Source organism: Artemia sp. Qi Xiang Cuo, chromosome 18, assembly GCF_049724085.1.
Source record: "Artemia sp. Qi Xiang Cuo chromosome 18, ASM4972408v1, whole genome shotgun sequence".
NCBI lineage: Eukaryota > Metazoa > Arthropoda > Branchiopoda > Anostraca > Artemiidae > Artemia > Artemia sp. Qi Xiang Cuo.
Genome location: NC_142811.1, coordinates 25,131,331 through 25,146,009, shown reverse-complemented (window position 1 = coordinate 25,146,009; position 14,679 = coordinate 25,131,331). Strand labels below are relative to the sequence as shown.

Sequence of the window (14,679 nt, the reverse complement as noted above, 5' to 3'; positions counted from 1 at the left end):
TGCAATTTTCTTAGACTCAATATTCACTGTTCCTTGATTACTGTTCTAAGAAGATTTATAAGAATATCTTCTATTTCTTTTTTGTTCAGTCCTATTTGGAAAAAAAAACTTGATCACAAAACAAGATCAGTCAAGCCTAAAACCATGGCACTTTTATTAAGTAGAAAATTAAAAGCTAAGCAGAACTGCGCTACATCAGAGCCCTTGGCTCGTTTTTATTTGAAGTTTTGTGGAGACGTAGGAAGGAATGTAATAGTAATCCAGAAGTAGAAACGAAAAATCTAAAAAAAAAAAAAACGCCATACAGTGTCAATAGAAACGCGGCTTTAGAAGCAAAAAAAAGCATGTTAATGGCACATTCACTTTATATAATTTCAAAACAGTTTATAGCATGCTCGTTAGTCACAGCTAGATTAGATATAATTTAAGTTTAACCTAGGTATTTTTTCTAACAGGGAAATTTGTTGAGAAAATTGGGCGAAACTTTCCAACATCAATGGGATAAATTGCAGTGTAAGCTGGGTATTTTCTCTAACTAGGAAATTTGTTGAGAAAGTTAGGCCTAGATGAAACATTCAAGAATCAATTTAGGGCAATAACTTTCCTTGAACTTATAAGGATTGCATGCTAAAGGAATGCCATTTTCGTTATTGAATCTACAGTCAAATAAGGGTATGGGGATGTATTTTCAACCTTATAGGACCTATCTCTACCCCTTCTCTATTTAGGCTAAGGCCTATAGGCTAGGCTAAAGTTACAGTAAGATATCCAGTAGTTGGCCAGCTAATACACTCTTTAACAGTTAACTCATTATAAAATCTTTGGTAAAATTCTACTTTAGCTACTTTTGGCTATCTTGGAAAGGGGTTAGGTTAGGAAAATGAAACTTTCAAGGATGGGTCCAAAGGCTAAAATATGGGCAAATTTGTTGTTGTTGTTGGTATTATTGACTTATGAATAAAGTAAACATACCACTTGATGCCCTTTTTTATGCTCTTTCCAAATATAGGCTAATAATCATTTTGGTTGGTAAATGAATTTTACCCCCACCCCTATATATAACAATTCAGGTTATTGGACATTAGGGGGTGGGGGAGTGGGAGGAAAGTTTAAACTTACCTCTCATGTACATCAGAAATAAAATTTACCCCCACCCCTCTAATGTGCAAATATATACCCTGAATTGGTATATATAGGGGCAGGGGTATCCTTTGGGGGTGGCAAGGGGGGAAGTTGCCCCCCCAATAATGTGGAGGAAAATATTATACATCCCATGCCCTTTGACTATCCAGATATAGACCCCTCTTGCCCCCCCCCCCAATAAAATTGCTGGAGATTTGCCCCTGTATAGGGGTAGGGGTAAAATTCATTTTCCACAAAAATGATTATTATATTTGCAAGAGGATGAAAAAAGGCATCAAGTGGTATGTTTACTCTATTTGTAAGTCAATAATTTGAATAATGAAAAATTTACCAAAGTGTGTCCTGGGAAGGTGTTTTGAAGTACATACCTACCCTCTTTCTCCCTATAGAGGGTCCTGAAATTTGACTACATGACAGGTTGACCTAGCCTATTGAAATTTTGACAAAACAACATTTTACCTTAATTTCAGTTATCAGTTTCTTTTTCTCTGGCTTTAGTTCTGAAAATGCAATTCCTGATATTTGAGTTGATTTTTAGGCCATATCAATGTTTTTTTTTTCAAAATTTAGGAAATGTATTTGTATATCTTTAAAATCTTACAAATTGAGATTGAGCAAAGTTGTGAAGCTTAAAACAATTTTGTTGTACTTCATTTAAGCAGAAGATCTATTTTGCAAGGTTTCACATTTACAACACACAGATTTGTGAAGGTCATCAAAGGTCAGGTCCCTCTAGAGAGAGAAGAAGTGGAAGTGGGTACTTCAAAATACCTTCCCAGGACATACTTTGACCTGTAGACCCATCCCTGAAAGTTTCATTTTCCTAACCTAAAACTTTTCCAAGATAGACAAAAGTGGCTAAGTAGAATTTTACCAAAATCTCTATCATACCACCTAGGAGGTGGATTGCTTCACTATTGGATGTGTCAAAATCTTCTTAACAAGTATGTGCTTAGCTTGAATATTTTAGCTATATACAACACTCACATTTTCAAATATACTGATAGTCAACAGTGGAGCCTAATCTTGGCCACAAATTTAAAGCTTGAGCCTAATCTTAGAAAATGCTGTCTAATCTTTGACACAGGTTCTTAAAGTTAGAACATCATGTCCTAATCACATATACAGACAGTTTTGGATAGATTTAATTTAATACAATTGTTGTGAAACAGGATAATTGGGTTTAAGTAGGCTATTATGTAGAGGTAACTTTTGTTTAAATTCAAATGTTATAAAGCCATATTTTTTCCAAGAAAGTAGCCAGCCAATCTCAACTGATCTAGTTACAACCATCCACAAATGTCTAGTTTTATACAAACACTGTCCAAGATTAGGAACCTGCTGTCTATGTATAGGATAGATACTTTTGAATCAGAATCCCTGGCCAAGATTAAGCACTGGCCAAGTACTGAGGGTCTTACCCTAATGGTGCAGCAAGATTGCTCTTTTAACTAAATTTACAGCTGTAGATGAGAAGCATTTTACTATCTTGTTAAGTAGTTGTAAATATGGTAAATATGGAGTTCAGATTACAGAACTAGCCCAGAAATAGACATACCTTTAGAGCTAGAATTGCATCTTAAAAACAAATACAACATTCATGTGAGTCAAAAATGAACTTAACCTCCATGCCCCTAATGCATAGATATATACCATGAGTTGTATGTATAACCTAGCCTATATATTTGCACGTAAGAAGGGTAGGGGTAGATTTTATTTTTAATGCAAATGGATGTTATATTTGGCAGGGGCAGATTCAGAGCAAAATCTTGGGAGGGAAGTCCAATGTGACCCAGGGTGCTAATAAGCAAAACCTTGGGGGAGGGGAGGCCAATGTAACAAGGATGCCTATAATTGACCAAATTGACAAATTTATTTAAAAAAAGAGTGAAACAGAAAAAAAAGGAATGAGGGTGCCAGGAAAAATCTTGGGGGGCTGGGGGTCCCCCTTGATCTGCTATTCATATTGGATTCAGGATGCAATTCTGACTCTAAAGGTATGTCTATTTTTTTTTTTTTAGTTAGCTCAGTAGTTTAAATTCTCCCATATTTACCAAGTAGTTTAGTGAGGCTTGGTGAATAAAACTTTCTGAGGAGGAGAAGGTCATTTAAAATGTTGATAAAAGCCTGTTATATGGACTCATCTGAGGAAATATTAGCCTGTAGTAACAAAAGAGCAGTACTACTTAATTTCACAGTCAACTCTATATTCAAATATAATAGTTGTCAGGCTACCATGAGAATAGCCTCATCCACCCTAATAGGGTGAGATATAACCCTAAATATTATATTTTACCATTTTTTTTCATTGCTTCAATAAATGAATTTGATTTTTTTTTAGTGAGCATTTGTTTTCTTAATCTAGTCTAAAGCATTACATCATGATGAAATGATGAAAAAATAAATAAATGTATTATTTAATGATAAAATCATAGATGAAACTAGAAGAAAACATGAAACTCTGACTAACAGGGTATTAGTCCTAATGCTTTCATGGTGCCTAATTGGTGAATTTACATTTTTTTCACATAATTGATCTAGGAATAAAAGTTAATACATCACTTAATGTCTTTTTCATGCTCTTTTAAACACAACAATCACTTTCAGTGTAAATTCTTTTTTGAGCCCTTAAAAGGGCTTAAGACAATACATAGTAACCACAAGTTTAAAAATACATTTCTAATGAAAACTGTCCGATGAGAAAAAATTGCCATTTGTTAGTGATTCAGGAATAGCAATTATTATTTCAGTTATTCTTAATAGTGAAATGTCATTTTAAAACAAGTTTGCAGGAATTTCTAAAAGAGCCCAGAACCCCTTGAAAACAGCAAAACAAGAAGTACATAATTATTGAAAATTCTAAACAAAAAATTTACACCCTCCACCCTGAACAGCAAGGGAAATCATATTTTTACAGGGGTAGTACTGATGTGTCCTCATTTTTTTTTGTTCTGCTTTTTTTTGTTGCTAGTAGGTCGCTGAAACATCATAGCAAGATGTTTAAGGGTTCATCTAAAAGCTAATTTTTATATCTAATTAGATTTTAACTAATCAATATTTAACTTTACACCATAGTATAAAAATAATAGACAAGGTAATAAGTTACCTTTTGGGGCCTCATTAATGAATCAGAATCTGATCAGGCTTCAAAAAATGGGCGAGTAATGGAGCATTGACTCCATTATCCACTGAAATAACCCAAACTGTAAATAGTTTGTTTTCTAGTAGTATTAGCATTGATGATGACATTAGTGATACTTTTTATTGTTGCTCAAGCTGTAGCTCAACAAACACAAGTTATAAAAGTTTACCAAATGCAATACACAATAACAATCCAGTCACTGGAAAGGAAGTGTTGAAATTGTTTTACAAGAACGTTAGTACAGTGACAAACAAGCTTCCAGAACTGAAATTGGTAGCCCCCACTGAAGATTATGATATATTGTGCATTTGTGAACTGACCCCCAAGAACTCAAGCAATCCACTGACAGAAAACCATATCAGGAAACCTGGATATTACCTGTTCTCAAATTTGTCTACTAATTCCAGGAGAGGCACCGCCATCTACACAAAGGAAGGATTACAGGTTAGAGATTTATCTTTCAATCATGATTATTCCCCTTGGCTTGAGAGTGTTTTTGTCAGTATTATTAATGACGGAAAACCATTACTGATAGGTTGTATATATAGAAGCCCGAGGTATCCAGATGCCCATGCATCTTACCAAGCTCTAATTCAGTTGGCTGAACAAGCATCCAATAATGATAATCAGGACTTAATTCTTCTTGGAGAGCTGAATCTGCCAGATGCCAAATGGGTTGAGGGATTGTCTTATGAACAAAGCTCCAATGTTAATAACCCATTTGCTGAATATTTGGGTAGCAATAGCTTATATCAGGTAATAGACCAACTGACCCGGTATGAAAATAACCAAACACCATCCCTTCTAGATTTGACAATCACTAACAATCCAGGATTGCTAGTGAACACTGAGTTCCTCCCCCCCCCCGATTGGTGCCAGCAACCACGTCTGTATATGCCATGACTTGCTGCTTAGTCAATGGTAAAATAATTGCACTAAACGAACTTGCACTGGCTACAGTAAAACCAGGGGGATAATACAGACAGTAAAATGGAACCTAGTGATTGTCAAGGAAGATATTAAGCCTGCTTGGCGAAATTTTATGAATAATTTGCTACAATCTGAGAGGACATGTAAGTCATTTTCATTTGTGAAGGCACCAAAAACACTGCCACACTTGAGCCGGCCTATTAAAAGATCTATGAACCATAAGAAGAAAGCTTTCTCAAAATATAAGAAATACAAATGCACACATCATTGGGATCACTTTGCTGGAGCAAGGAATAAACTGAGGCAACTGACTAGACATTTCATAGATGACTATGAAGATAACTTGGCATTAGATAGATAGATAGATATTTATTTCAAAAAATGACTATCACAAGCCCTGAAGGGCCGAATTCGCATTTTGGGGTCATATAATAAAAGAAAACATAGAAATAGCACAACAACTAAAAAACTGGCTAAACAATGCCAAAAAACAACAATATCAGAAAGACAAAGTCATTCATTAGTCTAAAAAACAAAAAGTGTCAAATGTTAGAAAGTTAAAAAGGCACAAACTAAAACAAAACCAAAAAAAATTGAGACAAAAATAGTGTTAAAAAAGGTTTAAAAGAGACTATAAAAAGGGGAGGGAACAGAAAGCATGGGTATCACCAGTACAAAAAAAAAAAAAAAAACTAGTGGTTTATTTGATCAGTAATGAAGGGGACAAAGGTTTATTACTACCCGGAGGTTAAGCAACGGACAGGGGATAAGATAGGAACGGGTCCAGAAACAGTACATGGCATCCAGTGTCTGGATGGGGAGTGTCTTTTGGGGAAAATGTTTTCCATGCAAGGGTTTATTATTGCATTTTTTTTTGCAAAACGGAGACACAGCATTCCTCTCCTGTGCTCAAGAGTTTCCAGGTTGGCCTTTTTTAGGAGTGAATATGCTACCATAGCTTCTTTAAAAATTATTCTTAGGGCTCTTTTTTGAATAGATTCAATTTTATTTGATTCATTACGGGAGATGCCAGGATGACAAACTGGACAAGCATATTCAAGATGCGGGTGGACAAAGGAAGTATAGATCCTTAAAGAATGGGATGAGGGGACGTTAAATTTATTCAAGAACTTAAGGAGAGACATGGACGCATTAGCTCTACGGAAAATATCTTTCACGTGGATATCCCACTTTAAATTAGAGGAAATTGTAACCCCAAGTAATTTAAAGGAAGACACAGAAATATCTGGGGGGATAGGGTCAAGGAAGGCGGAAGTAGATTTCAAGAAATTTATCGTCATTATAATTGATTTAGTGGAATTTACTTTCATATTTAGGTTCTTGGCTTCATCCAAAATGTGAGTTAGAATTTCAAGGGGGTCACTTTTAATATTCCTGTGACTTACTTCAAGGATCGACAAGTCATCCACGTATTTCCACCTTTTGGGGAAGTCCTTACCAATATCGTTAATCATGACTAGAAATAAAAGTGGTCCCAATAAGGTTCCTTGAGGAATTTCACAATATATAGGGAGGGGGTTAGAGAAAATATTTTTGTATTTAACAACTTGAGATCTATTTGAAAGAAACGATATAACAATATTTACTAATAGAGGATCAAGTTTAAAGTTAACCAGTAGTGAACGAATTAGGGTGGTGTGGTCAACCAGGTCAAAAGCTTTTTCGAAATCAACTAAGACAAGGTTCAGCCAGACATTTGGTTTATCAAGGTTACTTACGATGGTATGCATTAAGTGCACAAGGTAATGGGTTGTGGAAGTTTTCTTTAAGTTACCAAACTGCCGGGTGTCAATGCGCAGACAAATTTTATCCTTAAGCTAGTCACAGAGGAAACCTTCATAAAGTTTGGAAAAAACAGAAGTTAGTGTAATGGGGCGAATGTTGGCGAAAGTCAGACTGGTGCATTTTTTAGGGATAGGTGTTATAAAACCTTGTTTCCAGCAACTTGGGAATTTACCAAATTTTGTGATGTGGTTGAAAATCTTTGATAAAGGCTCAGCAATTGTGTCTGAAAAGGCTTTAGTTAAGTCAACTGGGATGTCCAAGGGACAAGTACTTGATTTTCTAAGCTTTAGAATTTTATTTATAACATCAGAGGGAGAAATAAGGGGGAAGGAGGTATTGGGAGGAATAGTTGGACTTGAGCCAGTGAAAGGGGGGAGACTTTGCACGATGGAAGCAAGGTACTAGTTCAAATCGTTGGCAGTCTTATTAGGGGGTTCAGGGAGATGAAAATCAATTTTGGAAGGACATTTCCCGCATATTTCTTTAATTTTTCTGTACCATTGCTTGGGCTTGTTAGAATAAAGATCTTTGACTTTATTATTATAATAATTAGAACCTGCTTTTCTTAATTTTCTTAGGAACTTCCTTAGACTATTAGCCTCAGTAATACAACCTGCTTTGAAAAAAGTGATTTTTTTTCTTATAAGTTTTTTAAAAGACTCAGTAACATAAGGCTTATCTGTAGAACACATTTAACATCTAAGACAACCAAAAGAGGTTCTGGAGATACATATCTGCTAAAGATAAGAGTAGACAAACTATGCCATTCCTGCTCAACCCTGAAGGGAAAAAGCTGGAAGATCCAGAGGACATTGAAAATTTGCATCCAATTTCTCAGTGGACCCCACTGACAAGCCACTGTCCCCTGCCCCAGGATGGTTGAGCACCCTATGCCAAAAATTTACATCACAGTGGATGAGATTAAGAAAAGGCTGAGTAAACTAGACCTCAAAAAGCTAAAGGTCCAGATAGTATACATCCCAGGCTCCTTAAAGAACTTGCAGATATATTAGCAGAGCTGCTCTGTTTTCTATTCAAGCTGTCTCTTCAGACTAGTAGCCTACCTGCATTTGGCAGACAGCCATAATTACTCCAATATTCAAGAAAGGATCTAGAACCCAGCCTGAGAACTATTGACCTATTAGCCTAACCTCAGTTGTGGCCAAACTTATTGAAGGGATAGTCAATGATGCAATTATAGTGCATATGACCAAGAATGGCTTTCTTTTTGGTGGTCAGCAAGGCTTCAGGAAAAGCATGTCTACCAAAACAAATCTTATACTAGCTGAAGAATCTGTAACTGATATGCTGGAACAGGGTATCCCAGTCAACTTATTTCTACTGGATCAAGCTAAATGTCTCACTGCTACCTGATTATCAAGCTGTTGGTATATCAGATAGATAATGATGTTGCCCAGTGGATTCAAAGCTTCTTATCCAGCAGAACCCAGATTGTTGCTGTATATGATGAAAGAGGTGACCTCATCTATTCCAAACCAGTTCACGTTAAGAGTGGTGTCCCCCAAGGGACCAAACTAGGCCCAACACTGTTTAACCTTTACATAAATGATGCCCCTGAGGTGGTCAAGAATGGCGTAGAATTGTATGCAGATAATTCCAAACTATTTGGTCCAGCAGCCTCTATAGAAAATTTCTCTTCTCTGCAAGAATATCTCAACAACCTCTGTCTGTGGGCAACAGACTGGATGCTTAAGTTCAACTCACACAAATGCAAAGTCCTTCATCTTGGTCTAAACAATCCCTGCCATAGTTATCACATGATTGACTCTGCAGGTCACAATACGCCCATTCAGAGTGCCGAGGAAGAGTGTGATCTTGGGGTATTCATTGACGATAAGCTTAAATTCCATAGTTACTGTCAGAATCAAGCAGCTAAGGCAAACAAGGTCCTTGGTTTGATCAAGCGTTCAGTAACAAGTCGCCAACCAAGAGTTATCAAGAAGCTTTACACAGCCATTATTCGTCCCCATCTTGAGTTTGGTATGTCGGTTGCCAACCCCCGCTTTAAGTGTGACATGGAGATTCTTGAGAAGGTCCAGCGTAGAGCAACCAAGCTCCCTTTTGCGAAAGAACAAATCTCCTACGAGCAACAGCTAGAAAAGCCTGACCTGCCTATCCTAACGTACCATAGAGAGTGAGGAGATGTCATCCTTGCATTTAAGATGATGACCAGTGACACCATCAAGCCCATTTTTGATCATAATGAATATACCAGAATACAAGGAATTCCCATAAAACAGCGTCAGAAATTTAGCAGAAAGCACGAGAAGTTCAACTTCTTCACCAATCGCGTTGTCCCATTGTGGATTTCACTTAGCAAATCTACAGTGTTGGCCAGATCAGTTGATAGCTTCAAGGCTGGCGTTGACCGTGATTGGAGTGGCAAGTCATTGAAGACGCAGTGGGACAAACCAGCATCATGGCGTAGGATCTATTAGATGCCACCCGCCCCCTTTAACCCCAAAGTATGCCCAGCCACCAATACATATAGTGAACCCAACAACAAAACCAAACTGTCCTGTAAATATGAAAATTCTGTTAATTGTCCTGTTGTTATGAATTGTGCTATGAACTGTTGTCCTGTATATATGTAAATAGTGATAATCCCACGGTGACATGAAGATTATCAAGTCAACGTTACCTGGCAGCATCTACAGGTTCTTCAGCCTTAGTCACTAGAAGATGCGATTTAAGGTAATTTAAGGTAATTAAGATCTCAAAAGAGAATTTGCCTCTGGACAATTATTATGTTTGGAAAGAGCATAATAAGGGCATCAAATGATCTATACATTTTCTTCCCAGCTACATTATATAAAAAAGTATAAATTTACTGCCTAATCTTTAACAAATATATTGATTAAGACATAGCTTTCATAAACATAGACAATAGGTTCCTAATCCTGGATATGATGTAGAAATTTGTAAATAGTTGGGATTGGGCTAGTTAGGATTCGCTGACTACGATATAAGAAAACTTTGTTTCTTAACATTTAAACCCATACAAAAGTTATTATATCCTAGGCTATTTAAATATAGTTCTTAATCCTGTCTAAAGCCTCACATTATCATAAAGTAATGAGAAAATCGAATTTTTTTTGTATTTAAATGATAAAATCATGGATGAAAATAGAAGGAAATTACTGGGCTTGTTAGGATTGGTTGACTACAATATAGGAAAACTTTGTTTCTTAACATTTAAACTTTAACAAAAATTAACATTATATCCTAGCTTATTTAAATAAAAGTATTCTTCTCTGCAACACTTGCCTTGGATTGAATATGTCTATGGTAGAGTCTATCTATGATTTAGATACTCTGTTCTAACTTTAAGATCCCATGTCCAATATTGAGAGGCATTTTCCAAGTTTAGGCTCAAACTGAAAATGTTTGTGCAATTAGGCTCTACTGTTGACTATCAATACTTTTAAAATTGTCAGTATTGCACACGGTTAAAATACTCAAGCTAGTCACATGGCCTACTTATTAAAAAAACTTAGACAAATACAATGGTAGAACAATCCACTTTGTAGGGGGTATAATAGAGATTTGAAAGTGATTTAATTGCTACATTAGAGCTTAATTGGGTAAATACTAGGTATGTTACCATAGAAAGTTTCTGTATATTACAGAGCATGTATTTTGTTGTTGCAATGTTTTGTTGCCATTTTGTATATACCCTGTAAATACATGGCCTTATAATAAGGTGGGCAATTATCATGCTATTAACCATTATATTTGGAAATAGTGTTGATTGGGGAATTGTGTGGTACTGCTATTATAACTATTAATAGCAACTCCCTAAAGGCCTACACAGCTGCACACACTCATCTTCCACCCAATCAAACAGTTTGTGGTAACGAACTTTAAGTAAGGAGCGACCCAGCTCAATGGTAACCGAAACTCTAGAAAACGGGTTTTTGATACCAATAGATACATAAAAAAATCACATTTTAATGCTGATTTCAAATCTATAACTTTCATCAAGTTTAGTGCTACCATCAAAAGTTACGAGCCTGAGAAAATTTGCCCGATTTTCAAAAAAAGGGGGAAAACCCCCTAAAAGCTATAGAACCTTAATGAAAATCACACCATTAGATTCAGAGTATCAGAGAACCCTACTGTATAGGTTTCAAGCTCCTATCTGCAAAAATGTGGAATTTTGTATTTTTGTCAGAAGAAAGATCACAGATGCGTGTTTATTTTTTTTTATTTTTTTTTTTTTCACAGGGGTGATCATATTGACCCAGTGGTTCTAGAATATCGTGGGAGGGCTCATTGGAACGGAAATTAAAAGTTCTAGTGCTCTTTTTAAGTGACCAAAAAAATGGAGGGCAACTAGGCCCCCTCCCACGCTTATTTTTTGCCCAAAGTCACCCGATCAAAATTTTGAGATAGCCATTTTGTTCAGCATGGTCGAAAATATGATGAATATGTCTTTTAGGATGACTTAATCCCCCGAAGTCCCCAGGGGGAGGGCTAAAAGTTATGAACTTTACCCAATGTTAACATATAGTATTGGTTATTGGGAAGTATACAGAAGTTTTCATTAGTTTTTTTTTCTGGTAGTGGGGGGGGGGGGTCGGGGATTATGTTGGAGGATCTGTCCATGAAGGAAGTTTTCTTGGGGGAAGCGAAATTGCCATGAAGGGGGCGCCGGACTTGCCAGCATTATTTATTGGTTATTGGGAAGTATACAGACATTTTCAGGAAGGATTTTTTTTCTGGAGAGGGGGGGGGGGGCTAGAGGAGGGGGTTACTCTGGAGAATCTTTCCGTGGAGGATGTTTTTTTGGGGTAAGGGACATTTCTATGAAGAGGGCACCGGATTTCCAAGCATTATTTAAAAAACGATCAGAAATTAAATAAAAAAAAAAGTTTTTTCAACTGAAAGTAAGAAGGAACATTAGAACTTAAAACGAACAGAAATTATAACGTATGTGAGGGGGTTCTCCCCCAAGTCAATACCTCGCTCTTTACGCTACAGTTTTTTTTAGTGCTTTCAAAAGAGCTATCTTTTATAATTAACCGGTATTTTTTTTTCAGGTGTTTTTTATTAAATTTTTTTTTTTAATTTGACCTTAAAGAGCGTGGCAGTGTCAAAGGGGAGAACCTAATTACATACGCAATAGCATATGCACAATAAAAAAAACAATAAAAAAAACAAGCGATTCCGCTGTATAGCACTTAAAACTTTTCAAAGCGAAATTTTTATTTCAATAAATGTATCAAAAGAATTTGTTTATAATTCTGATTCTAGATATATAAATTTTATTAAGTTTCGTACTACTCATCAAAAGCTACGAGCCTGATAAAATTTACCCGATTTTTGAAAGAGGGGAGAAAACCCCCCTACGAGTGAAAGAATTTTAATGAAAATCACACCGTCAGATTCAGCTTATCAGAAAACCCTATTACATAGGTTTCAAGCTCATATCTGCAAAAATCTGCAACTTTGTATTTTTTGCCAGAAGAAACATATACGAGTATAGAAGTTAGTTACGTATTTTAATTTGTAAATACGTCATAACCAAATTTAGAGATATCCATTTAGCAAAAGAAAAGTAAAATTTTAATGCAAATTTTGTTTACTTATTCAATGACGGTGAACCAAAATAAAAGCTGCATTAACTAAAAAACGATCAGAAATTAAATAAAAAAAAAACAAGTTTTTTAAATTGACAGTAAGGAGCAATATTAAAAATTAAAACTAACAGAAATTATTCCGTTTATGAACGGGGCTGTCCCCTCATCAACGCCTCGCTCTTTACGATAAATTTTTACTCTGTATAACAAATTTGTTTTTTAAAACAATAAAAAAATTTAGCGTAAAGAGCGAGGCGTTGAGGAGGGGACAGCCCCTTTCATATACGGATTAATTACTGTTCGTTTTAAGTTTTAATTTCGCTCCTTACTTTCAGTTTAAAAAACTGGGTTTTTTATTTAATCTACTCAAAGCTTCGCTCTACCTCCTTCCATAAGATTCCAATTTTATGTTAATCATTCCTTATGACCTCTCCGCCTCCCATTCAGGGACAACCTACTTTTCATTTGGCCCCATATCGATGGGCTGAAATTATAATCTTTGGCAATCTTTTTCATCTATAAAACATTACTTAGCCATCTTAACCTTTCTGTCTTTGTAGCCCTAGTAAGTAAGATGAAGCTTATTGTTTGATATACAGCAAGTCAAATGGGTACCCATGACTATCCTTAGACAGTTCCTATATAAAACATTTAACAAATCCTCCTTATACTATCAAAGCACAAATTTTTACGACCAAACGTGACTTTTCTCATTACCATAGCTTTCAATATCTTGGTTTGCAGACTTATCTTCCTATTCTTCCAGACTTTTTTTAACTGTGAAAAAACACCCTGAGCCTTGGCTATTCTATTTTTAACATCTTCACTGCTCCCACCATCTTTACTAATAATACTACCAAGGTAAGTGAAACTGCCCACCTGATCAATCTTTTCATTACCCAACGTCACCTTTTCATCTTCACTTATTCCTAGCCTTAGTGACTTGGTCTTCCTAACATTAATTTTCAAACCAATACTAGCACCCTGAACTCGCAAAACCTCTAAAACTTCATTCATTTTGCTCACACTTTCATCTAGGATGCTTAAATCATCAGCATAATCCAAGTCCAGAAGACTTTTTCCTCCCCATTTGATTCCGTGGTCTCCCATTGCCTTTCCTGTGCTCCTTAAAACAAAGTCCATCAAAATAATCCATATAAAGGGGGATAGAACACAATCCTGCTTAACTCCTGATTTAATACAAAACCAGCTGCTAACCTCATTTCCTACCTTAACCGCAGCAGTGTTATTCTCGTACATAGCACTAATCACTTTAATGTATTTGTCTGGTATACCATACAAGGATAAAACCTTTACTAAAGCTCCTCTATCAACAGAATCGAACGCTTGCTCATAATCTATAAAACTGAGGACCAAAGGTGTTTAAAAACTTAGGCAATTCTCAATTATTAACCTAAGAGTGAAAATTTGGTCAACACATCCTCTACCTTTTCTAAAACCGCACTGCTCTTCTCTTAAAACTTTGTCTACGGCATCTCTCAGTCTAAAAAGTATCATATTACTAAGCAATTTGCTACCTACAGAGACCAGACTAATGCCTCGATAATTACCACACTCACTTTTATCACCTTTCTTATAAAGTGGCTTAATTAAGGTTTTCCTAAAATCATTAGGTACTTCCCCTTTTTCAAAAATCATATTCATAATCTCCAATAACTTATTTCTAACCTCAGAGCCACCATATTTAAGAAACTCATTTACTACCCTATCAGCACCTGGAGCCTTATTATTCTTTAATCCTTTTAGTACTGTTTCTAATTCCTCCTCACAAAACAAATCTTCCTTCACATCCAAGGTATCACAAACTTTTTCATTTTCCTCTATATTTTTTCCTGCAACTCTATCTCGGTTAAGCAAATTCTCAAAATGTTCTGCCCATCTTGCTTTAGCTTTTGTCTTATCGCTAATTGCCACCCCATTCCTATCTTTAACTGGGACAAGTCCGGATTGACTACTACCTCTCAATTTGTTAACGTGCCAGTACAATATTTTACTATTATGCCGTCTAGCTGCATCTTCTAAATCCTCGGCAAT

At 36.0% G+C, this 14,679-nt stretch overlaps 1 protein-coding gene across 4 annotated transcripts in view; it reads left to right on the top strand.

Moving 5' to 3' along the window:
- The first annotated feature begins 376 nt into the window (after nt 1-376).
- Nucleotides 377-14,679, top strand: part of HSPBAP1 (HSPB1 associated protein 1) — a 95,152-nt gene continuing 80,849 nt past the window's right edge. For 3 of the 4 annotated variants that reach the window (XM_089103788.1, XM_089103786.1, XM_089103784.1), the window contains exon 1: nt 395-513. The gene's annotated coding sequence lies outside the window, so the exon portion shown is untranslated. Of the gene's footprint in view, nt 514-14,679 lie in introns of all 4 variants that reach the window. The other variant, XM_089103785.1, reaches the window with a different exon arrangement.